The 26,874-nt window shown below is 44.2% G+C and overlaps 1 protein-coding gene across 8 annotated transcripts in view; it reads left to right on the top strand.

The window, feature by feature from the left end:
* Positions 1-26,874, top strand: part of PAQR8 (progestin and adipoQ receptor family member 8) — a 150,809-nt gene that overhangs the window by 90,966 nt on the left and 32,969 nt on the right. Inside the window, exon 1 of one of the 8 annotated variants that reach the window (XM_062186260.1) lies at positions 9,308-9,359. The exons of the other annotated variants lie outside the window; for them this stretch is intronic. The gene's annotated coding sequence lies outside the window, so the exon portion shown is untranslated. Of the gene's footprint in view, positions 1-9,307; positions 9,360-26,874 lie in introns of those variants that run through there. 8 annotated transcript variants of the gene reach the window in all.

Genomic DNA, 26,874 nt, shown 5'->3' on the forward strand with positions numbered 1-26,874 from the left:
TAAACTAGTCGGTCAGATGTTACATTTTTTTTTTCCTTTTTAAATCATCAAAACCCTGAAACCAAGCCAGAATCAAGCATGAATAATGCAATTGTTGCTGGTCTAGTCCAAGATTGCCATTTTCATCTCTCCATCCTTTTTTTTTTTTTTTTTTTTTTGACAGGTAGAGTTATAGACAGTGAGAGAGACACAGAGAGAAAGGTCTTCCTTCCGTTGGTTCACTCCCCTTATGGCCATCACAGCCGGCACTGCACCAATCCGAAGCCAGGAGCCGGGTGCAGGGACCCATGCACTTGGGCCATCCTCCACTGCCCTCCTGGGCCACAGCAGAGAGCTGGACTGGAAGAGGAGCAAACGGGGCTAGAACCCGGCGCCCCAACCAGGACTAGAACCCAGGGTTCCGGCGCCTCAGGCAAAGGATTAGCCAAGTGGGCCACAGCGCCAGCCCTCTCCATTCTCTTTGAAGAGCCAAGCTAAGTATCCCTGAGACAGGCTTCAAATAAAGATCTGTGGATAGAACTCTGTCTCTTCCAGGGAGTCTGATTCCCTCCCGTTCAACAGAACATGGTCTGTGCCTTTAGCCATTAGCTTAATTTGGATGATAGATGATAGACTGAAAGGAGTAATGGGGATTTTGTGCACTTCCGGGCAGCCATATCACACCAGCTAGGTTTATGGCAAAGTCCAGAGGTTCAAGCCTCAGTTTTCCATTCTACGTGAGTTCACATGGCTCTCTGTCTTTACTAATTTTTAAGACCTATTTATGTTTTTGAAAGGCAAAGTTACAGAGAGATAAAGAGATAGAGAAAGAGATTCAGATAGATGAGGGAGGGAGAGAGAGAGAGGGAGAGAGAGAGAGAGAGAGAGAGAGAGAGAAATTCTCCATCCTCTGGTTCACTCCCAGATGGCCACAATAGCCAGAGCAGGATGGGTCAAAGTCATGGGTGGCAGTGTCCCAAACACTTGGGCTATATTCCTCTGCTCACCCAAACACATTAGCAGGGAGCTGGATCAGAAGTGGAGCAGCCACAACTCAAGACAGCGCTCATAAGGAATGTCAGCATCCCATAGTGGAGCTTAACCTGCTGTGCCATACACTCACCTCTTTCTCTAACTATTCAATCTGGGAAGTTATCCTTCAAATTCTTCTTTTTGGAAAAAGTCAAGATTGAATTGGAGCTAAGCAGAGTGAAAAAATGTTTACTCCTCAAAAATTTTGGCTTCAGTGTGAAGTTCAAGTCCTCTGATTTTTTGAATGCTCAGGGATTGCCCACTTGCCTCCTTTCCCCAGGACATAATGACTAAGAATCAGGAGCAAAGTGAGTGCAAGAAATAAAATTGTTAGGACCTTTAAAAATGGGCACAACCACGGCCATTTGCACTGAGACTATCTGGTTGTTGCAAATGTCTGTTGAAAAATAAAGAAAGGCTTCATAGGTTAAAATCCATATTTTTGTTTGCCATCAAATTACTATGATCTAATTATACTGTATTTTCTACATAAAGGTCTGTTTAGGAACAAGTGTGAAAATTAAAACACATCCCAAATGTTATTGCAATTTAGGAGTTCAAATTGTTTTATTGATAATAGAGAAGATTCCTGGCTGGTCGTTTTATCATTCATCCTTACAGTTTGCTATGTGAAACCTTCAACCAGGACCTGGTTACATCAGAGTGGAGATCAAGTGCAAGGCCTCACAACCTCAAATCTGCCCACACTTAGCACCCAAGAGCAGTTTCTGCATCTTCTCTCCTTTGTCTATATGTGTTGATTTGCTTATTGAATTATTAATTGCTTATTACTTTTTTAAAAAGGGGGGTGTGGGAAAGAGTGCACAACTCCAGATGGAAATAAAATTATCTGAGTGGATGTTTGACCTAGCAGTTTAGATATCACCTGGGACACCTGCATCCCATGTCAGAGTACCTGGGTTTGAGTTCCAGCTCGACTCCCGATTCCAGCTTCCAGCTAATGCACACCCTGGGAGGCAAGAGGCTCAAATAGTTGGGTCCCTTCCACGCACATGGGAAACCTAGATTGAGTTCCCCATTCCTGGCTTCAACCTGACCCAGCCCTAAATATTGTGGGCAATTTTGAAGTGAGTCACCAAATGGAAGATCTGTCTCCTCCTCCTCTCTCTGTACCTGTCAAGTAAATAAAATAAGTGAATAAAAATGAAAATAAAAAACCAAATTGCTTTAGCAAGTGTCTGTCATTCTAGCATTAAATGAAATAAAATAGACAATAAATATCAGAAAATAATTATTCTTTTTTTAAAGATTATTTGAAAGGCAGAGTGACACACACACACACACAAAGAGACAGAGACAGAGACAGAGAGAGATTCCATGCCCTGGTTCACTCTCCAAATGGTTCCAACAGTCAGAAATGGTCCAGGCAGAAGCCTGCAGCCAGGAATTCCATCCAGATCTGCCATGTAGGTGGCAAGAGCCCAAGCACTTGGCTATCATCTGCTGCTTTTTCAGGCACATTAGCAGAGAACTGGATCAGAAGCAGAGCAACTGGTACTTGAACCAGCACTTTAATACAGAACACCAGAGTCAACAGCAGGGGCTTAACCTGCTGCACCACAATGCAGACCCCTCATTTACTTTTAACTTTAGTTCTCCAGCATCCTGTATTGGAAATTGGTGAAATTAGTGTATGGTTGCTTTCCCACCCTAATTGGCCAAGGAGTCTAAACAGGAAAGCCAAGTATGGGTGGCTGCCTAATAACTGAATTTCAAGAAGGTAGATTTTACTTTAGAATTAAAAAGTACAGATATTCCAAGTTTCCCCAAATTATTCTGAGGCAGTCCACTTTATATCTTTTCCTCAGATAGGAAGTGCTAGAAAAAAGATCCTGTAAAAAATCACTTAAATCCAGCCCCTGCCTTTTTACTGACATTTATCCAGCCCTTATTATGTGGCAGGTGCAATGCTAAACGTGTTAAGAGAGTCGTTTTACTTAATTCTAGCAATAACCAGGTATGGTAGGAAGAGCTATTATTTCCATATTACAGACATGGATCTTGAAGCGCAGAAAGATGAAGTCATTCACCAAAGGCTCAAAGGGATGACTCTGGGTCTCAGACTCAGGATGTGGTGACTTCCAAGCCCATGCTTTCAACCACCATGAAAAGAGCCTCTTCTCTCTGTCAAAATATTGAAGACATTAATGGCCCTCAGTCCTACCATAATATGGAAGCCATAACCACAGCTTTTAAACAATTCTACTTATTATATGAGTATTTATAAGTAGGTGTTGTAGATCTTTTAAGACCTGTATGTGTAAATCAGTGTGTATGAAGATGCTTTGAAAAGTCTATGGGGTATTTATTGTAGCTCAATTCGCAATAGCTAAAATGTGGAATCAAGCCAGATGCCCACCAACTGAAGACTGGATAAAGAAATTATGGTATATGTACACCATGGGATACTACACAGTGATAAAAAATGAAATACTGTCATTTGCAACAAAATAGATGAAACTGGAAAACATTATACTTAGTGAAATAAGCCAGTTCCAAAAAGACAAATACTTTATGTTCTGCCTGATCTGTGGTAACTGATGAGTACCTGAAAGGTAATCTGCAGAAGTGAAATTGATACTTTAAGATGTGATGACTTTGAACAGCCCTTGTCTCGATTGTTGAGGAACAGGTTTTTTTTCATACTATTTGTTGAACTCTTTACTTAGTGTAGGTTAATCTTATGTGCATAAAATTAATTGAAAATAAATCTTAGTAAAAAATAGGAATGGGAATAGGTGATGGAGGAGGAAGAAGGGCAGGAGTGTGGGTAGGAGGGAGGGTGGAGAGGGAAGAATCATTATGTTCCTGAATTTGTATATATTAAATGCATGAAGTTTGTATATCTTAAATAAAAGATGTTAGGTTAAAAAAGTCTATGGGAAAAGTGAAATTAAAAGGTAAGTTTATTTGGGGGAAAATTTTTTAAATTCATGCGTTTTTCATAATTTGTATTTCCATGAACTTTTTAAAAATATTTTTTCAAGATTTATTTATTTATTTGAAAGGCAATTACAGAAAGAGAGAACGAGAGAGAGACAGAATGAGAATGACAGTCTTCCATCTGCTGATTCACTCTCCACATGTTTGTGTCAGCTGGGTCTGGGTCAGTCTGGAGCCAGGAGCCTAGAACTCCATCCAGGTCTCCTAAATGGGTGGCAGGGCACTAAGCACTGGGGCCACCTTCCTCTGCTTTCCTAGGTGCATTAGCAGCAGCTATCTGAAGCAAATCAGCTGGGACTCAAACCAGCACACACACAGGATGCTGGCATCTCAAGGGGAGGCTTAATCCACTGTGCCACAACAATGGCCTTTCCACGACCTTTTTTAAAAAACGACTTGAGTGACAGAGGGAGAAACAGAGAAGAGAGAGATAATCTGCCAGTTGATTCATTTCCCCCAAAAGCCTGCAACAACCAGGGTTGGGCCAGACTGAAGCCAGGAGCCAGGAACTCCGTCCAAGTCTCCCATGTGGGTGGCAGGTACCCAAGTAATTGGGCTATCATTTACTGCCTCGCTGGTGGATTTGCCAGGAAGCTCGATCAGAAGGGAAACAGTCAGGACTCAAACTGGCAAACCCATGTGGGATGTAAGCATTCCAAGCAGTGGCTTAACCTGCTGTGCCACAGTGCTCACTCCTGAGAGTTTTTGAAGTACTAGAGGATATTCCAGGCAAATGATTTTAACTATGCCATGCTTCTATTTTTCCATGCTACTATAAGGCTAACAGTTCCTACTCTTTTGCTACTTCACATAAATTCATTAAGTTTAGTAAGATGATGTCATCACATGCACTATGAGCTTCTTGGAAAAGTGATGCTATGTAAACACAAAGTAGAAGTTTTATAAAAACAGTGTCAGTGTGGTATGTATACAACATAAAATAGACCAAATTATTTCATTAGAGATTGGGACAGAATAGCTCCTTAACTGCACTCTACACCCATTTTCGCAGACTGCTCATAAATGTGGCTTTCAAGGGCGATCAAAAAAGGAGAGGATGTCTGACAGAATGTTGATTGAATCAGAAGTTCAGCATTCTCCTTACTGAGGAAACACTACACATTCAAGATCTTGCCTGCTTCCAGCTTTCTGGGAAAATATCAGATCAACATTTTGTTGCTAAGGGCAGGTATTGGTCTAGTGGTTAGGACATTAGTTAGGATGCTCCTGCCCCATATTGGAGTGCCTGGGTTTGAGTCCCAACACCTGCTCCTGAATCCAGTTTCCTGCTAGTTCATACTTTGAGGGGCAGCAGGTGATGGCTCAAGTGATTGAGTCCTTGCTATCTACACTGAGGCTTGGATTGAGGTCTCCACTTCCACCTTCAGCCTGGCCCAGACCTGCCCCTGCCATTGTGGGCATTTGGGCAAAGGGCCAAAAAGATGGGAGATCTGTCTTTCAAATATTTTTTAAATGTTGCTTTATTATGGTAGTATTACATGGATGGAAATTGTGCATTTCCTTTTACTGAATGACTTTATGAAGAACTCAGCAGGTATTTCTTAAAATTTTAAAATGGCAAAGTCACTCCAAGATGGTTTTTTAGAAAAAAAATATTTATTTGAAAGGCAGATTGACAGAGAGAGAGAGAGAGAGAGAGAGACAGATCTTCCGTCTGTTGGTTTACTCCCCCAAATAATCACAATAGCCAGGGCCAAGCCAGGCTGAAGCCAGGAGCCAGGAACTCCATCTGTGTCTCTCAGGTAGCAGGGAGCAGTAGCAGGGACCTGGATCAGAACAGAGGTGTAACAGGTAAAGCTACCACCTGCAACACCAGCATCCCATATGGGTGCCAGTTCAAGTCCCAGCTGCTCCATTTCCAATCCAACTCCCTGCTAATGCACCTGGGAGAGCAATGGAGGCTGATCTAACTGCTTGAGCTCCTGCACTCAGGTGGGAGACCCTGAAGAAGCTCTTAGCTCCTGGCTTGTGGCCATTTGTGGAGTAAACCAGCATATGGAAATTCTCTCTCTCTCTCGCTCTCTTTCTCTCTGTAACTCTGCCTTTTGAAGACACAAATAAAATTTATGTCTTCAATAGGCAGAGTTACAGAGAGGCAGAGGCAGAGAGAGAAGACTTCCATCCTCCCCAAATGTCCACAACAGCAGGAGCTGGGCAGATTTGAAGCCAGGAGTCAGGAGCTTCTTCTGGGTCTCCCACATCAGTGCAGGGATCCAAGCACTTGGGCCATCTTCACCTGCTTTCCCAGGCCATAGTGGAGAGCTGCATTGGAAATGGAGCAGCCAGGGTTTGAACTGGCACCCATATGGGATGCCAGCACTGCAGGTGGCGGCTTTACCTGCTACGACAGAGCGCTGACGCCAAAATGAATCTTTTTTTAAAAAAAGAACCGGGGGCTGGCACTGTGGCATAGCATAACGGGTGGGGCCTCTGCCTGTAGTCCTGGCTACTCCACTTCCAAAATAGCTCGCTTTGCTATGGCCTGGGAAAAGCGTAAAGGATGGCTCAAGTCCTTGGGCTCCTGCACCCATGTAGGAGACCAGGAAGAAACTCCAGGCTTCTAGCTTCAGATCAGCCCAGCTCCGGCCACTGCGGCCATTTGGAGAGAGAACTAGCGGATGGAAGATTTCTTTCTCTCTCTCTCTCTCTCTCTCTCTCTCTCTCTCTCTCTGCCTCTATGACTCTGCCTTTCACATAAATAAATAAATCTTTAAAAAAAAAGATAGCATGGGAGGCCGGCGCTGTGGTGCAGTGGGTTAACGTCCTGGCCTGAAGCGCCAGCATTCCATATGGGCACCAGTTCTAGTCCCGGCTGCTCCTCTTCCAATCCAGCTCTCTGCTGTGGCCTGGGAAAGCAGTAGAAGATGGCCCAAGTCCTTGGGCCCCTGCACCCGTGTGAGAGACCTGGAAGAAGCTCCTGGCTCCTGGTTTCGGATCGGTGTGGCTCCGGCCATTGCAGCCATCTGGGGAATGAACCATCGGACGGAAGACTTCTCTCTCTCTCTGCTTCTCCTCTCTCTGTGTAACTCTGACTTTCAAATAAATAAATAAATCTTTTTTAAAAATAGCATGGAGCAGCTAGGACTCACTTGAACCAACATTCTGGCATGGGATGCCAGGGGCGCTATGCCACACCAGCTGATATAGAATGCTTTTTCCAGAGTCATCAAAACATGACTTTTACTGCCGAAACTGAAGTAGGCCCCAGCTTGCAATACAAATGGAAGAAGCTAACTTGAGACCAACATGAAGGATGAGAAATCACCAATCTTATCTAGGGCCTCCTGTCAGCAGAGAGAACACAGTGCTACTTGTAAACAGACCCAGTCAGGGCACAGATAACAATGCCTAATACACATTACACCTCAGAGCACGGTCATACATGCCCTTTTGATAAAAGAGGAAAAGAAAGGAACAGTTAACATTGAAAAAGGAGTAAGAATCTTGTTAGTTTCTTTGTAAAACTAAAGTGCATTTCACATGTAATAAGCCTTGGAGGAAAAAACCTCAAGGACCATCCACAATGCATGTCCCAGGCTTACCAGCTCTCACCTGACAGCTCCCTTCGGTTGGATTGAGCCTGGGGCATGGACCATCAGATTTGCGGATTTGTGCTTTTATTTCTAGAAGGACTCAGAGTGGGACACGAGGGGAGTTTTCAGCTGCTCTCAGTCCTCACTGTTTCTACAGTTGTGATCTCTGGACTGAAAAATAAATGCATGCTAATGAGGGCTCACATTTATGAGGATACAGGAGAATTCCCTGACGTCTTTGGGCAAAGCTGCCCAAGGCCTCTTGTGACTTTCCCACCAGTATCTGTGTGTGCTGGTGAGATTGTGTGGGGAAGAGCAGAGGCTCTGAGGACAGGCTGGCTGGTGGACGGTTTCCTGGTTCTGAATCTACCTTGGACCTGCCATGTGACTGCACCGAGTCTCCACACTTCATTTATGGAATTGAAGCGATTCCCCTACATAACCTACTTTCTCTGCTTCATGATGTTCTGCTGAGCATAAACAAAGTAATGTATTCCAAAACATTTTGAAAAGAGAAAACATCGTGCGAACGAGAGATGCGGTTAGACCTGCCACTGAAACGGGGGTGTACAAGGGACCATGGCTGGGAATTAATGGAGCAAAATTAGGCCTGACTCAGAAGAGTACCGAAATGAAGTAGATAGACCTCTCACGGGAGGTGCAGGCCATCTTCCGAGGATCTGATGCCTTTGTCTTTGTTTATCGATGGTCCTATATCTTGAGGGTCTGTTTCTCATGGTAAAATACAAGAAAGCATTATGGGTGGGAGCAAGTTGGGTCACTGTTGCCAGGGCCTACCAGAGTGCTGTGGATTGATGATACAGGGGTATACATCCTAGTAGCAATTAGGCACAGGAACAAGGGCAGAGAATCTGGAACACTTGGGGCTTGAGCCTGTTTTTCAGAGGATGTTCCAGGAAAGCTTATCCTACCACACTGTAGTCAGATGGGGCCAGCCCACCATGGTTGCAAGGGACCAGTCTGAGCATCTATCGGAATGATATATGTAGCTTGGGCAGGAAGGGCCCTTCCATGCCCTGGATGTATATTGCAAGCAGCAAGGACGCTCCTGCGCCGCCTTTTCTACGTCCTGGATGCTTCCCTAACCCTACTGTAAAAACCGGACAGACTGTTTCTGGGGAGGCAGTTTCTTTAGGGAACTATATCTCCCCACTGTCCCCTTGTCAAAGGAGATTTTCCTCTGAATAACAGGGCTTGAGACTGATTATTTGGGGACACCCCCCAAGTGGAGCTAGCAGGCAAAACAGGCGGGATCCTTCGGTAAGCCGTGTTGTTTGCGGGATGCAAAGACATGGGAGAGGTATGAGTCTCGTACAGGTGTATCCTAGGAATGGGAAAATGTGCGTGCAAGGATCTTGGAGTATTACATGACTACACGCGGGTCATCATCCCGAGTGTTCCCGCGAGGGTGATTTGAATGTCCTGAGGGCGCACGTGAAATTTTATTTCCCCCTTCCGAGGGACCTGGAAATGGACCCCTAGGGTGGGTTCTTTCCTCACCACTGCCAGGTGTTTGCAGCTGAGGAAGGGGCCGCGAGGTGTTGGGCCCCGTGTAGAAGGAATCCGCATCAGCGGCTGCGGCGGCCAGCGCGGCCTCGATGTGCGCGGGTTTGCGCATCCCGCCCCCGGCCGGGAAGGGGCGGAGTCAGGCGTCCCCCGCCCCCAGCGGTCCCCTCCTCCCGGCCGCTCCCCCGTGCGGAGCCCGCTGCGGCCACAGCGACCGGCAGGAGGCTTGCAGCCGGCAGCCGGTGCTGGGAGTGCGGCGAGGTCGGCTGGGTGCGTGCACGGACTCGGCCGCCGCCCCTGCGGGTGAGTCTCGCCGCAGGAGGGCGGAATGCGTCGGGCTGGGGATCAGGACCGTGGGGTTGGGGCGCCCCGGGGCCCGAGTTCGGGAGAGGGGCATGGCAAGATCGTGAATGCTGGGGAGCTCCGGAAGCCGAGCCTGCCTGGGGACAGTCCAGAATTGCAGTATTGGGGAACCCGAGCCCGAGGAGGGGGCGGGGGTTTGTGGCCTCAATGTTGGGGAGTCTCTGTAGCGGAACCTGAAGGCAAGACGGCGGGTCAGGACCGTGATGTTAGAAAGCCCTGGAGCCCTGAAGGGCTGGTGTGTGTGTGTGTGTGTGTGTGTCGGGACCGCGATGCTGGGGAGCCCCAGCGCCCGAGCCTGGAGAGCTGGGGTGGGCATCGGGACCGCGATGCTTGGGGCGCCTGAGCTCGGACGGCGGAAGGATCAGGACCGCGGTGTGAGGGTTGCGAGCGGTGCAGGAGGGGCTCCTGACCGCATTCTTGGGGCGCCCTCCGCAGGGCGGAGAAGGGAACCCGAGAGGAAGCCCGGGGCGGAGGGGGAGCCCGAGGGAGGGGAACCCCGGAAGAGTAGGGTGAGGCGAGGCTTGCGACTTCTTCCGAGAGAGATGGAGAGAGCTACTCTGAGAGGGTGGGCTCTGGGAGCGGAGTTGTTACCGAACAGTGGGGTAGGAAGGAGGGGAAGTTGGAGACGGGTGAACGCAGCGGCTACAGTCGGAAGTGGCAGGTGGACAGAGACGCAGGGAACTTCTCGGCCTTGAGAATGCAGCTCCTTTGGTGGAAAGGGACAGAGGACCCTGTGCGAGACACCTATGAGAGCAAGACTGGGCAACCCCAGACGGGCAGGTGCAGACCCTGAATTCAGCGAGCGGCGGGAGTATTGGGAACCTGGAGTAGGGGTGCATCTCGGCGACCCAGCATGAGGACCTAGAGGCAGCAGGGGCACCCTAGCTTCTAGAGTAGCTACAGACGCTCCAGGCACCCCCCCCCCCCCCAAGCAGGAGCCCCGCGGGCCTTTGTCTTGCCCTGTGTCGCTCCTTGTTTCTGAACTGGATTAGAAGTGATTTTGCCTAGGGACCCAAGATGAGTAAGGCTTTAGCTAAAATGAATAGTTGTGGGGGGAGATTTCTCATACACAGGAATTGGTCTACTTCTGTGTGCCTTAGGCATGATCATATAATACCTGTGCGCTATTTTTATTTTTGTTATTTTAAAAATTTTTTTATTTATCTTATTTGAGAGACAGAGATAGACAAAGAGACATAACATCTGCTAATTCACTCCTGAAATGTCCTGGAGCCAGAATTCAATCCAGGTCTCCCAATCCAGGGACCCAATCACCTGCTGCAGGGTGCACACTCATAGGAAGCCATTATCAGGAGCGGTGCCAGAACTGGAACTCAGGATCCTACATGGGATGGGACGTCCCCTGAGGCACCGCCTGTGTCAAACGCCTGTCCCTGTGTAATTTTTAGATCCACTATACTGCATGCTGCTGCTATACTCTGTGGGAGGCCGAGTAAAAACTGAGGAAAATTGACAACACATACAGGGACCAAAAATGCACACAAGCACACTGCATTCCACAGTTGAGTATTGCACAGTCTGAGACTGTGTCAGTGAAGGCTCCCTTTCCTGGAGTTAATAGCAAGCTACCTGCATGGAAGGTGGACTGACCTTGACTCACCTGTTAAGATCATCCCCAAGCTACCATACACTTGACCAAGGCAGCTGGAGGGAGTCAGACTGAATAGAGCCTCAGTAGCTGGGTATCCAAGTTTGTATCTAAAAACAAACAAATGATCAGAGCATGATCTGGGTGTTTTTGTTTGTTTTGCATTTACTTCTGTTGTTTGGCTATCTTGGTCTGTTTGTCTGTTTGACTATCTTGTATTAACTCATCATATATTGTTCAGAATGCATAATAATCAGTTAGTTATTTGGAAGGCCCAGGCCATGGGAATCTTATTAAGTGGATTTCTCCCCTGGAAGACACCTTAGGGGTTGAGGATAGAATGCCACCCCACCCTTACCTTCTGGACTCTGCGTACAGGTCCATCTTCTAGCACTGAGATTTGAACTTCCTGGGAGGACCAAGGACTGTTTCAGCAGCTTGCATCTGGTTTTTTTTTTTTTTAATCCTCCCTTCATGAGAAGGAAATCTCTCTCTTTTTTCAAAGATTTATTTATTATTTTATTTATTTGAATGACAGAGTTACAGAGAGGGGTAGAGACAGAGAGAGAGGTCTTGCATCCGCTGGTTCACTCCCCAGATGGCCACAACGGCCAGAGCTGCGCCGATCCGAAGCCAGGAGCCAGGAGCCAGGAGCTTCTTCCAGGTTCTCCCTCGCAGGTGCAGGGGCCCAAGGATTTAGGTCGTCTTCTAGCTTTCCCAGGCCATAGCAGAGAGCTGGATCGGAAGAGGAGCAGCCGGGACTAGAACCTGCACCTATATGGGATGCCGGTGCTTCTGGCCAGGGCTTTAACCCACTGCGCCACAGCACCAGCCCCAGGAAATCTCTTCAATTATAAATGTAAGCTAATACAGTGATTTTTTTTTTTTTTCATTTTACAAGTATCATTTCAGGACAAGCTTTTCTCATTAAGGATGTATGTACCTTATTGAGTGGGCAGAACCTACCACCAAAATCTGCATTATCATGATTGCAGCAGCATATTCATTCACTTGGACATAAAGGTAGTTGATGTTGCCAGTGCTTTATACAAATGTTAAAATAAATATGCCAGGATTTATCCACTCAAATGAGTATCTCGCCCCTTCAGAAGCCTCCTCTTGGCAGGCTGTGTAGTAGTTCTGGAGATGCCGAGAACAACTGGAGCCCCTGCTTTGTGGTTTGCAGCACACTGACCGACTCCAGCAGTGATAACAGACCTTCCTCAGCTGCGAAAGAGCCAAAAACCACATGGGTCCAACTTGACCTTCTAAGGAGGAGACTCAAGTATGCCTGTTAAAGTAATGACAATGCCATTGAAAGTCTGGAAGTTCTTTTTTTTTTTTTTTAACTTTTATTTAGTAAATATAAATTTCCAAAGTACAGTTTATGGATTACAATGGCTTCCCCCCCCCATAATTTCCCTCCCACTCGTGCCCCTCCCATCTCCCGCTCCCTCTCCCATTCCATTCACGTCAAGATTCATTTTCAATTATCTTTTATACAGAAGATCAATTTAGTATATGCTAAGTAAAGATTTCATCAGTTTACACCCACACAGAACATAAAGTGTAAAATACTGTTTCAGTACTAGTTATAGCATAAATTCACATCAGACAACACATTAAGGACAGAGATCCTACATGAGGAGTAAGTACACAGCGACTCCTGTTGCTGACTTAACAATTTGACACTCTTGTTATGGCGTCAGTAATCTCCCTAGGCTCTAGTCATGAGTTGCCAAGGCTATGGAAGCCTTTTGAGTTCGCCGACTTCGATCTTATTTTGACAAGGTCATAGTTAAAGTGGAATTTCTTTCCTCCCTTCAGAGGAAGGTACCTCCTTCCTTGATGGCCCATTCTTTCTACTGGGATCTCACTCGCAGGGATCTTTCATTTAGGTCCTTTTTTTTTTTTTTTTTTGCCAGAGCATCTTGGCTTTCCAAGCCTGAAATACTCTCATGGGCTCTTCAGCCAGATCTGAATGCCTTAAGGGCTGATTCTGAGGCCAGAGTGCTGTTTAGGACATCTGCCATTCTAGGAGTCTGCTGTGTATCCCGCTTCTCATGTTGGATCCTTCTCTCCCTTTTTTATTCTATCAGTTAGTATTAGCAGACACTAGTCTTGTTTATGTGATTCCTTTGACTCTTAGACCTATCAGTATGATCAATTGTGAACTGAAACTGATCACTTGGACTAGTGAGATGGCATTGGTACATGCCACCTTGATGGGATTGTATTGGAATCCCCTGGCACATTTCTAACTCCATCATTTGGGGCAAGTCAGCTTGAGCATGTCCCAAATTGTACATCTCCTCACTCTCTTATTCCCACTCTTATATTTAACAGGGATCACTTTTCAGTTAAATTTAAACACCTAAGAATAATTGTGTGTTAATTACAGAGTTCAACCAATAGTATTAACTAGAACAAAAAAAAAATACTAAAAGGGATAAAGTATTAAATTGTACACCAACAGTCAGGACAAGGGCTGATCAAGTCACTGTTTCACTATGAAATAGGTATTTCTAAGAAAAGTTTTTTTTTTTTTCATCCTGAGTTGTTTTTCCAATAATGATAGTTGACGTGTTGCAAGCATCCCTGATACAAATTTTCTCACATGTAAAGTATATGCTCTTCCTGTCGAAGGACTATCCTTTTCCCCTGTATTTAACAACCTGCTGCACTGTGTGAATCTTGTTATGCTGACTAAAATCTTCCCAGCATTGAAGTGAGTCCACGTGTACCTCAGGGTCAGTGTGTTTCTCCCCAGCTGGCCTTTCATCAGGCTTCCTGAAGCTTATCTCTTGACTTTTCTCTGTGGTTCCAAACACTGTATACTTTCTGTGGACAACTGAAAAATATCGGTTTAGGGGTTTTCCCAAAGTCCATGGCACTTGTTCCTTGATCCAACTTGAGGATCACATCAGGTTTGGAAATGCAGTAATCCACAAACAGCAGGTTGTTGCAGGTCTCAAGCATCACATCCCTGTAAAGGGTTTTCTGTACATTGTCCATGATCTGCCATTCCTCCTGGGTAAGTTCCACAACCAGATCTTCAAATGACAAAAACACTGGAGGTCTGTTCATTTTCTTTGGACTTGGAAATATTTAGTGGGTCCTGGGACTATATATTTATTATACTATATCTTTGTAGTAATTGTTGCAAATACACCTTCCAGTTTACAAATCTTCACAGATTTCTTCCCTGCAATTTTCCTTGGCATTGCCATTTCACTTGCTTCAGCTCGTGGGACATTCAGTGAATACAACGCCAACCACTTTCCAGCTTCCATGGATTCCCAGCATCCTCCTGAGTGCTCCTGTGGTGAGGGAAGTTCACAGAGCAGCAAAGTCTGAAACACCTGAAACACCCAGAAAGCCTAGTGCTGGGATGTCAGAAAAGAAGACCCAATCAGTCTGGCAGTTCTAAAGGGGCATCCAATAGAGGAATGTGTGCATTCAGGATTGGATAGTAATTAATGAAAGTATGCTGTCATTTGAGGGTTTATGTCTGGGATATGTGCAAAATAATTGATCCCAGCACTTTGTTGTCATACCTTGTGGCGTCCTGGGCTGGAGAAAACCAGCCTTTCTTTCCCTTTCCTGATAAAGCTTTATTAGGCAGTGTCCACCACTGTGAACTTTTCCGAAAAGCAAGACAAACACAAACAACAGACTGGTTTTCACATATAAAAGGAACCCAGAAAGCTACCCCCAAATGCAGGTGATGACTGGTGCTTGAGCGTTGATGTAAAAGGGAAGGGGATGTAGAGGGAAGGGGAAGAGAATGCTTTTTGAAAATCCATTTGAACTTTGGGGTTCCTGCGCACACAGTGTGAAAAATTAACAGAACTTATCCATTTTTAAAACTTCCATGTTACACTCATACAGTGGAAAGCTTCATACAGCCATGGCTTTAGTCTTTATTTTTTTAGAGGAAAGGTTTATTGTGGGTTGGGAAAGGCCGATGGGTGGGGTGGGGGGAGGGCAAGAGGGTATAAGAGAGCACAAGACAGAGAGAGCCACTGTTCAGGAACAGCTCCTGTTAAACCTCTAGAGGGGGCGGGGGGAGCAGGGAAGTAGGAGCAGCAAATCCCATTAGAGTGGGGGTGGAGCTGACACCTATGGTTGGGCCTTGTGGTCACCTGGCTTCCAGCAATGGGGGAGGGTGCTGGAACCTAGGATGGTGTCTCAATGTAGCTCCCACCACAGATAAGACTGCATAGTTTTAGTTTTAATCTCATTGTGGTCTTGGGCAAGTTGTTTCCCCCTCTTTCAGCTTCAGTTTTTTTCACCTGCAAATAAAGATACAAATGGCCTTCAGGAGCTGTGATGAAAATTAAATAACATTTATAGGTGTCCAACATTAAGTTCATGCCCCAAGCATAATGAGTACTCAATAGAGCTTAGCTGTTTCTGTTAGTAATTGGTAGTTTGTGTTAAAATTTGTTTGAGGCCATGTACAAATTCGTAATTTTTCAGGTAATGATATCCTCTTCAGCTGGGCTTTGCAACTGAATTTCTGAACAAGAACATTTTGTTTTGCCCTCTTGGCCTTTTGAGGGTTTTTAAAAGGTGACCTTAAAAACAACCATGGATAGTTACTTTATTTTGAATTCAGATTTTTAAAAAACCGAACAATCCTGTTATGACTGTGCATTGGATATAATAGTCTGGTTTAGTAGTGAAAATCTGAAGAAAAAAAGAGTTGAAAGACTTTCCTCTTTTTTTCTCTTGACGCAGTGAAAATATTATTCTAACAAAATGATACAGTTCTCTTGGCACATATTGAAAGGGATGATTCTGGTAAACATTCCTTTCAGTTAAAACGTGAGTTTTGCTGTGTTTTGGTTTTTAAACAGTAAGGAAAAATAGCCCAATACTGAGTTCTAAGCTATTTTGTAAATATAGATATTAATTCTTTCAAAATTATGCATATTATTCAGTGCATATAAATTAGAAAAATGGGGAAATAATTTTAATCTAATAATTAGGAATTGTATGATCAGGTAGTGTTTCATGAAATGCTTACCATTTCATGAGAATTCTGTGTATTAGGATAGCGAGTGTTGGAGATAGTGTCCCAAGACACAGGCTTTGCCCTCCAGAAGTTCACATAATGTACTGTTTTATGAGTATGTATTAGTAAAGTTTCTTCTCCTAAAGGCTCATGGAACTGAGGATTTCATTACGTATCCTTCTCCCCCATTTTCTTGGGTAGAGCTGTTAATCACATCTCTATTTTTGATGTGAACTAACTCAGGATTAGAACTCAAATGCCATGAAAAGAGGTAAAGGCTATAAAAGTACTTAATTGTGTTGTAAAGTGATTCATAGCTGAGGGAGAGTGGTATTAATGTTATACCATGCTTTCAGTGTTGAGTTAGGTTCTTCCCCTTTCTTCTAGTACTGGTTTATATTGTAAAGTCTTGGGAAATAATAGTTTACATGGTGGCTTAGTTAATGGAGAGAGGGAGTTGATTTGCTCCCCACCAGGAAGCTTTTGATAATGTCTGAACACATTTTTGATTGCCATAACTGGGGGATGGTATCGTGGCACAATAGATTAAACCACTGTTGGCCATGCTGGCATTCTGTATTGGGGTACCGGTTCAAGTCCCAGCTGCTCTGTTTCTGATCCAGCTTCCTGTTAATGCACCTGGGGAAGCAGCAGGTAATGGCCGAAGTATTTGGGTCCCTGCCACCCATGTGGGAGACCTGGATGGAGTTCCTGATTCCTGGCTTTGGCCCGGCCCAGTCCTGGCTGTTGCAGGCTTTTGGCAAGTAAGCCAGAGGAAGGATGATCTCTCTCTTTCTCTCTCTCTGCTTCTCAAATAAATAAATAAATCTTTAAAATTACGATTTTCATAACTGGAGGAGGGAGTGACATTACTGGGATCTAATGGGTAGAGGCCAGAGATGCTGCTAAGTGACCTATAATACACAGAACAGCCCCTCACAGGACAAAAAAAAAAAAAGAAAAAAAAGATGTCTGTTCCAACATATCATAGGTGTTAACAAACCTAGTTCTGAACATGGGCAATGGAATGAGGCTAAACTCACACTAGCATCCTAGCACCACCAGATATTAACTGCACCACCCCTGAGTGATTACTTAACCTGAGCATCCATAAAATACATTTCTGAGGAGAGATTTTAGAATTAAACGAGACGGCAGATATGAAGCACCTAGCACACAGCAGGTACCCAGTAAATGATAACACTTAGTGTTATGACTGCTAGTAGATATGGGTCAAAATCTAGGGACTGTACTTCAAACATACACAGCTTTGTTTTTTTTTTTTTAACCTATTCTGCACAGAAAGAATCCAGTTTTTAAGTTTAAGATTTTTATTTATTTTAATTTATTTGAGAAGCAGGAAGACAGCTCCCATCTGCTGGTCCACTCCACAAATGCCCAGGATCTTAGAACTCAGTCCAGGTCTCCTACGTGGGTAACAGGGAAAAATTATTTGAACCGTCACCTGCTGCTTCCCAGAGTGTGCATTAGTGGGAAGCTAGAGTCAGGAGTGGGGTCAGGACATGAATCCAGGTACTCCAATATGGAACTTAGGTATCCCAACTAGCATCCCAACCACTAGGCCAAACACCTGCCCAGAATCTAGGTTTCTTGATCCTATCCATGTGCCCATGGCTTGGAGAAGCGCTTAGACTTAGAACCTTCAACATCTACAGTTTTGCCTGCATCTTGGCCTTGGTTCTGCCAGACAGCTAAATGTAGCTAGGAAAGCGTTCCAAGCAAGCAGACTTCCCTTGTGTCGTGGGAAAGTGAGTTGTGAGGACAGCACAACTTGGAAGGAGAAGATAGCCAGGCAGGGAGCCCCTGAGCTTGTAGCTCAGGCTTTCGAAGGTCCTTCCTAGATCCCTGTCTACACGTGGTCAGAGCTCCCTCCGTAGTGCGAGTTGACAAGGAAGTCTGGGAGTTTCTGCTTTTCTTCAGCCCCTCTTACTCAAACAAAGAACTCTTTAGGGGGTCTCCTCATGTTTAACAAAATACTATAAATCTACTCCAGCTTTTTCTCTGCCTAGGGTTACCTTGCCATCTAGGAGGGGAAAGCCCATGCTCACTTTTTGCTCACTCTGGAGTCACATGAAAATCAGCTCACCCTAACAGACAGATCTTAAGCAGGATGGGAGTGCAAATGGAGTCTGAGACTGGGTCTAGCAATGTAAAAATCATTTATATTGAGCAACGTACAAATCAGCATTATTGCTGTGTCAAGAAATATAACTGTATTACCTCATTTAATTCCCAGAACAACCCTGTAACGTAGGTCCTGTTATGAATTCCCTTTCACAAATGCAGAAACTTAAGGTGCGGAGAGGCTGTGACTTGCCCAAGGAGTCAGAGGTGTGTTCAAATAAAATTCTTAGTTTGTGTTCTTTATTGCCCTAATGCTAGTTGGTTGGCATTTCTCTAGCTTCTAGACTCCTGTCAGCAGGGACAGTTTAAGTAGATGAAAAGTAGCTCTAGTACCTGTAGCTTTCACTCAGCTTTCCTTGTTTCTGTGGCTGGAATCCTCTGTCCCCTAATAATTGAGAGTGAAACCCTTGGTTTTGCAGACTTATTAAAACTTGTCTGAGCTATTTGTCATACCAAATGGTGTATGCTGCTGAAATTCATGGGTGACTGGGGTAGTCCTGCCTGAGAAAGAAACTGAACACTTACCGTTATGGCTGAGATCATGATGAGCTTACCAGCAGTTTGGGAATCAAAGGTTACATTGTTCGTTCATTCATTCATTCATTCATCAAATATTAAGGACCTACAAAGCACCAGGGACTATGCTAAACACTAGGGATGGAATGATGAGCAAAAATCATTCCATCATTCCCTGCTTTATGGAGGTTACAGTTTGGAGGTAAGTGTTAGACATAACACTTTCACCAAAGATTGGTAAAGAAAGTAATTTTGGCTTTCTAGGCCGGCGCTGTGGCTCAACAGGCTAATCCTCTGCCTGCAGCGCCAGCACACCTGGTTCTAGTCCCGCTCGGGGCACCGGATTCTGTCCCGGTTGCCCCTCTTCCAGGCCAGCTCTCTGCTGTGGCCCGGGAAGGCAGTGGAGGATGGCCCAGGTTCTTGGGCCCTGCACTCGCATGGGAGACCAGGAGAAGCACCTGGTTCCTGGCTTCAGATCAGCACAGTGCGCCGGCCACTGAGGGATGGGGTGAACCAATGAAAGGAAGACCTTTCTTTCTGTCTCTCTCTCTCACTGTCCACTCTGCCTGAAAAAAAAAAAAAAAAAAAAAAAAGGCTTTCTAATGCTTGTGCACAGAGCTAAAATAACCAGGCTCTGGCCATGTGTAAATATGAGAGCACGGTTAATTCTTAATTCCCTACTTCTCAGAAGCTTAGAATGGAAGAATTACACTTTATGTTGTGTCCTACATGATAATCAAAAACACCTTCCCCAAAGTGGGGAAACTGTTCTCTGCATTAAGTCAGCTGAGTTGAATATGCAGGTTGGTTAAGCTAGAGGCTTAAGGCAGACTTTTCTTGGCATGTCTAGGAGTGCATAACAAACTTCCAAACCAACTAGTTGACAATAAGCTATCCCTATTTTCCTATGTGAGAAGAATTCAATACTGTATCAGAGCAGTAGTTGTTGAATGAGTAAAGTAATGATAAAGTTGATGAATGTTAAATTACAATAGAAGCAGTAGCTGACATCAAGATTTTTAAAATCTTATTTATTTGAAAGGAGAGGCAGCTACTGATTCACTCCCCAAATGCACACAACTGCCAGAGATTGTACTAGGCCAAAGCCAGGAGCCAGGGACTTAATCTAGATCTCACATGTGTGTGGCAGAGACCCAACTATTTGACCCAACATTGCTACTTCCCAGGGTCCACATTAGCAGGAAACTGGAGTCAGGGGCTGGAGCTGGGAACTGAACCCAAGTACTCAGTTGTGGGGTGCAGGTATCCTAACCAGCAGTTTAACCACAAGGCCAGACACCTCCTGGACTTATTTTTCTTCATCTTGCAACACAGCTAGCAGCAGAGGTGATGGCATTTAGCCTTCTAGTGTGTTGTAATCCAAGATTAGAAAGAGAAAAGAAGAAGAAAATGTACTCTCATAAGAGAATTTGGTGCTTTTCATCAATATCTTAAAACTATATTTGTGGGGCCAGTGCTGTGGTGCAGTAGCTTAAGCCTCTGCCTGCAACACCAGCATCCCTTACGGGCACGGGTTCTGAGACCTGGCTGCTCCACTTCTGATCCAGCTCCCTGCTAATGTGCCCAGAAAAGCAGCGAAGGATGGCACAAGTGCTTAGGCCCCTGCACCCCCATGGGAGACCTGGAAGAAGCTCCTGGCTTCGGCCTAGCCCAGCCCCAATTATTGTGGCCAATTGGGGAGTGAACCAACAGATCCTCTCCCCCCATACTCCCAGTAACTGCCTTTCAAATAAATAAATAATTTAACAAGAAACTATTTTTCCTGTCCTTAATGCTTGCTCTTTTTAAATATTTATGTATTTTTACTCATTATTTTAAAGGCAGAATCATGCACACACACACCCCACACACACACAAAGGGAGAGGGAGGAGGGAGAGAGGGAGAGAGGGAGAGAGGGAGAGAGAGAGAGAGAGAGAGAGAGAGAGAGAATCTTCCTTCTACTGGTTTACTCTATAAATACTCAAAACAGCCAGGGCTGGGCCAGGCTGAATCTAGGAGTCTATAACTCCATCTGGGTTGCCCACATAGATGGCAGGCCCTCAAGTATTTGAACTATCATCTGCTACCTCCCAGACACATTAGCAAGAAAATGGGTAACAAACCGAGTAGCTGGAGATCAAACTGGCACTCTGATATGGGATGTGGGTATCCCAAATGGTTGCCTAACCAACTGCACTATATGCTACCCCAGCACTACTCTTTTGAGTCCAAGAGACTATCCAAGAGGTTTGAAATATGTCTACAGTCAGGAATTCAACTGATTGAAGATGGAGATAAAGTAAATGTTTCATTAAATATTGCCTGTAGATCATAATTTTGTGAGAAATGAAACTTTTTGTTGGTGAAAACTATCTTATCACTTTCTTCTCAGATTAATTCTAAAGAGAATTGATAAAGCTGTATAAAATATGGAAGAAAAATGGACAATGTCAAGACTCTGGTGTAGTGTAATGGTTCTTGAATTATAAAATTTATATTCTCGATGGTAAATTCATTCTAGAAAACCCATTTTATCTTTTCTACTCCTGTACTTTAAGATAAGGGCATTGATACTATTCCCTTGAGTTGCTAGAAATTAGAATTAGTGGGGTGGGTATTTGGCACAGTGGTTAAAGTTGTTTCATAGGTTGCCCACATCGCATATTGGAGTGCGATTTAAATCCTCCACTTCTGATCCCACTTCCTGCTAATCCATCCTGGGGCAGCAGATGATGGCTCAAGTATTTAGGTCCCTGCCACGCGTGTGGGAGACTCGGCTTGAGATACCGGTTCCTGGCATTGTCATGGTCCAGCCCTGGCCATTGTGGCTATATTGGGAGTAAATCAGTAGGTGGAAGATCTTTGTGTCTCTGCTTTCAAAGAAAATGAAAAATAAATCAATAAAAATGTTTAAAAAAGAAAATGGAACTAGTTCCATGCAGGACTGATACTGAATTGGTTGCAGTACAAAAATGTCATTCAGACACATTCAAGAATGTCACTGAAACTGGTGGCATGTCAAGAAGGCTGAGACTGATTACCAATCTTATTTGGGGGAAGAGGTTCAGGTTAATTCATAAAGTGCTATAGGTCTTTTCTTCTTCTTCTTCTTTAAAGCATTGTGAATGACAGCTTGTTTATGACTTCTATCTCTGGAAGGATTGCCACCTTCTGAGATGCTACTGTTAACTTACAGGTCCCTGACAATTTTCTGTCTCATCTAGGATGTTAATATTTTAGATCTTTCCAATTAGAGAGTCAGTCTAACATAGAAGAGCACTGGGGAGGAAGATAGAAAAAGGAAGTCAATGCTGTTGGTGTGTAAATGGAATCACACCAAGGCAACAGAGGTTGGGTTCAAATAGAAAATCGGTCAACTCATGCACAGATTTTTTTGGCTACTTAATAAGTACTGAGGGGCAAGTATTTGGCCCAACAGTTCAAATGCCCATGTCCCACATTGGAGCACTTTGTTCAATACCTGACTCTGGTCCTGACTCCAGCTTTTTGCTAATATAGATGCTGGGAAGCAGCAGTGATGGGTCAAGTAATTGGGTCTCTGCCACCTTCGTGGGGGACCTGGATTGAGTTTCCAGCTCATGGCTTCAGCTCCCTCCCAGTCCTGGTCATTGCAGGCATTTAGGGAGTAAATCAGTGATGGAAGATCTCTGATTCTTTAATAAATAAGTAATTACAAACACAAGATACTGTCACAAGACATTTACAGAAGTATGGATTATATAGGAGAGGTCATACTGATAACAGTAACAGTTATCCATACATCAACTCTGTTGGGGATTCAGTGCTGCAGCATCAACATTTTGTTATAAGAATGAGAAAGAAAATGCTAAACTGTTTATAATTATGTGCCTGTGATGTCTCATGACCTGGAGAACCACTGGTTCTAAATATTAAGCAAACCGCAAAGAGGTAATAATACATTTATGTTTACATAAAGGCACAGCCACATTAAATAGCTACCATGTGTTGAGCAATTACTATATTCTAGGCATTGTGCAATGCGCTTTACTTGCATTACCTTTAATCCCTGCAACAACCTTAGGAGGGAGTTACTTCTCCAGTTTATATATGATAAAAATAGAGATAAAGTGGCTAGCCATTATGGTTAGTAAGTGTCAGAGCTAGAATGGCAAATGTCTTGTTTGTGAGGGGGCAGGGGGTAGAGTTTGGGAATGCTGGTTTAATTAAGGCCTCTCTTGGAGTACACATCTAGCCTGTAATTAGAGCAGGGTGGGGTTTCCTGTCTGTGCAGCTCAGCACCCTGTCTAAGGAATTCCAGAAACAGAGTTTCTGGGGCCAACCCTGAATTGATATAAGTGGTTCCTTAAATCCACTGAAGGCATAGACTATAGGGTGAGGGAGTGCATTGGGCAAGTTCTCATTTTATATGCCTATAAAGGCACGTATACATGTGTGGAAAAACTGCACAGGCCATTAACACATGGAAATGCTTTGCCTTTGTCTGGGGTGATAGCTCAGTTTGGAGCCACCCACCAGTTTATCTAAAGCTGACTTGAAACTGACTTGTGATTACGTGTGCCATTAAAAGATACGAGGGGGCTGGCAGTGTGGCGTAGCTGGTAAAGCTGCCGCCTGCAGTGCAAGCATCCTATTGGGCGCTGGTTCAAGACCCTGCTATTCTACTTCTGATCAGCTCTCTGCTATGGCCTGGGAAATCAGAAGAAGATGGCCCAAGTCCTTAGGCCCCTGCACCCTTGTGGGAGACCTGGAGGGAGCTCCTGACTCCTGGCTTCAGATTGGCCCAGCTCCAGCCGTTGCGGCCATTTGGGAAATGAACCAGTGGACGAAGACTTCTCTCTCTCTCTCTCTCTCTCTCTCTCTCTCTCTGTGTGTGTGTGTGTGTGTGTCTGCCTCTGCCTCTCTGTAATTCTGCCTTTCAAATGAATAAATAAATCTTTAAAAGATATGAGGTAATGAATATTTAATTCATGTGATTGATTTAGTGAACTTCCAAGGCATAGAGAATGAATAATAGTCAACTTGCTATTATTGATGTCGAAAAGGCTGGGCAGTTAAAAAAAAAAAAGAAAGAAAGAAAAAAAGAAAAGGCTGGGCAGTATGGATGGCCTCAGTGACAGTGAATTCCATCTCTACCCCCTCACGCTGACCTCAGAACCTACCCATGCCACCAGAGAGACAAGCTCTTTCTAAGGTGACTTTGTCTCTTGAATAATGCCTAAAAGACCCTCTCTGGTCTGTAGCAGGATTATTGAGCACATGTTGTATGCAAGGGTTTTGCTGTATTATCCTCTCTTTCAAACGTTCTATTATAGAAAGTTTCACACAGACAGAAGCGGGCAGAATGGTACAATAAATTTTCATGTGTGCATCACCTAGTTTCAATGATTATCAACTCATGACCTGCATCTTTTGTATTTACCTTCCTCCAGATAATTTTGAAGCAACCCAACATCATATCTGTGAATATTCTAGCGTCTAAATTTAAAAACCTAAGACTCTTTTATTTTAAACTTCACAACAACACTATAAGTCTGGTACCACTGTATCTCTATGGATGAAGGCAATGAGATACAAGGTTAACTAACTTAGTCACCCAACTTGTAAGTGGCAGAGTTAGGATTCAGATTCTAGCTGCTGAACTCAAGAGCCTGTTTTGTTGACCACTATGCTATGTGGTTGCCATTAGGTTCCTCTGCTACTGCTAATACTTACACAACAGAATTGGGTCCTGAGACTAAAAGAGCAAACTTTCAGCGATGTGACTATTGATTTCCGTGCCTGCAGCCTCCTGATCACTGCCGCAAATTGGGTTTATTTAAGTGCACAGGGACAGAACGGCTGTGAAAAGCCTGAAGCTGTCATCTCTAGGAATGAAAGAGACCAGCCTGAAATATTAATAGGTGCTATTTAGATGGCAAAACTGGTAAAGCAGTCGAATCCTTGTTGTGATAGTGTTTGAAATGTTGGAGAAATCCACAATGAAAAGGCATTAACAACATATGACTGTTATTGGGCTGTGGCTGCTAAGGGAACTAAAAGGTTTCTTTTATAATGACATTTTCCATTTTTTTCTCTCTTGGCAAAAAGAATCAAGAATCTTCCCACTGAGTCTTTCCATTTTGTTTCTAGAACAGCTAATTGTGCTTATTTGTCTCAGGGAATCACATGCCTGGCTCCTCTCCCTTGCCATTTCTTAAGGTCTCTGGCCTGCTGTGTGTATTGCTTTTACTGCCAGAAATGCTCCCCTCACCTGGGAGCCAGGTGAATGACAACCTAGAGTAGATATGGGGAGGCCAGTTCTGCTTCTCCAGAGATCTGACATGGTCCTTGACATCCAAACCTGCTTTAGGGGAGAGCGAGAAAGAGAGAGAGAGAGGGAGAAATAGATAAGGCAACTATGAAAGGAACCAGTTCTTTTGTCTTATTCACTTATTCTTTTTCACTTAGTCCATTATGTTGTTAAGAGAACAGAGCAGAAAGCAAGTAAATAATATTGATTAATTGATCTTACAGAGCTGTGCTCGTTCAAGAAATTGATTCTCCATTTTTCCTATCAAAACAAACATCACATCAGCCTTTCTGGTTAAACTTTGTTTTGTCACTGGGATCATGCACATTTGCTTGATTTTTTTAAGATCTATTTATTTGAAACTTAAATTTACAGAGAGGGAGAAACAGCTAAAGATAAAGAGCTTCCACCTGCTGGTTCATCCCCTAAATGGTCACAGTGGCCAGGCAGAAGCCAGGAGCTTCATCTAGGTCTCCCACATGGGTGGCAGGGGCCCAAAGACTTGCGCCATTCTCTGCTGCTTTCCCAGGAGCATTAGTGGGGAGATGGGTTGGAAGCGGACTAGCTGGGACTTGAACCAGTGCCGATATCAGATGCTGGCAGTACAGACAGTGGTTTAACCCACTGTGCCACTGTACTGGCTGCTTGACTCTTAAACCTCAGCTTATTGTCTTCTCCCTTACCAGCTTAGTCTCATCACAGAAACCATATAACTGCTGGAGAACTACCCTGTTCCTTCTTGACCCTGTCACCAGTGGAGCGCTAAAGTTGGTACTTGTCATGGTGCAGGTGATGAAGAACCTAGAAATTATTTGGCTATCTATTGGATATGCTAACTCAGTATCTTTTTTAGACAATATTTATTTTCTTTAAACGTTTGTTGCTGCAAATATTTTTAAGCACTTTTTCATTACTGATAAAATCACTTTTTAAAAAGTCTAGTGGGAAGAGCACTTAGTTCTCTATAGTAGCCAATTCAGGGATGGCAAATATATGGCTCTGGCTGTGTGCCATTGCTTCCTCCTGAGTCTTGCCTCCCTCAAGAACCTGTAGCAGACACAGTAAATCCATCGCAACACTTTGCCCTCCAGGTTCCAGTCCAGTCCCAGATTACTCCAGGAAGCCATTATCAAGCAACAGGGATTGGCTTGAAGGGTGACATCTATTTTCCATCTCCCAAGTAAAGGATCTATGGAGCCTTCCCCATACTGAAATTCTGTGAGCCTTTTTGCTGGTGGCCACCTTAGGTTCTTGCAACTGTTTGACCAAGAATAGGATCAAAGGGAAGAGAAATGTTACTATCCAGGGCTGCCATACTCTTTCTGGAAAGCAGATCACAAGGGAAAATTTTCTAAATACTGTTAGTTCATGGAAGATTTGGAGGTCACAGCTCTCCTTTTTCAACTCATAGTAGATCCTTTAGTGGGCGTTTAGATTTGTTGGTTAGTAGATGAAGTCATTCTTTATTGGTAGAAACGAAATAAATGCTCAAGGAGATTAAAAGGAAATTGAAACCCAGAGCTTGTCCTCAGTGAGTTCCTAATTTAGTACAGTGGTTGTATTAACCTGAATTTAGATTCATTGTGTATTAAGATTGAGATAAGAAAGCAAGAAACTTAGCATCTAGCTATAGCCAACTCATTCTCAACAGACTAATAATTCTCTTTACTTATAAAGAAATTTTGGAGGGATTAAGTTAATGTCTATGAAGTGACAAGATTTCCTTGAGAGAAGATTCTTTAAGTTTCTGTGACATAATGATTATTTTACACATGATGGATTGGGCAGTGGGAATGCCTTCAGTGAGTCCACAGTTATCAGAATCATTTCCAGCTGATAAGCTGTGCAGGTAGAGACTGCATAGACAGCGTT

This window comes from Lepus europaeus, chromosome 3 (genome assembly GCF_033115175.1).
Source record: "Lepus europaeus isolate LE1 chromosome 3, mLepTim1.pri, whole genome shotgun sequence".
Classification (NCBI taxonomy): domain Eukaryota; kingdom Metazoa; phylum Chordata; class Mammalia; order Lagomorpha; family Leporidae; genus Lepus; species Lepus europaeus.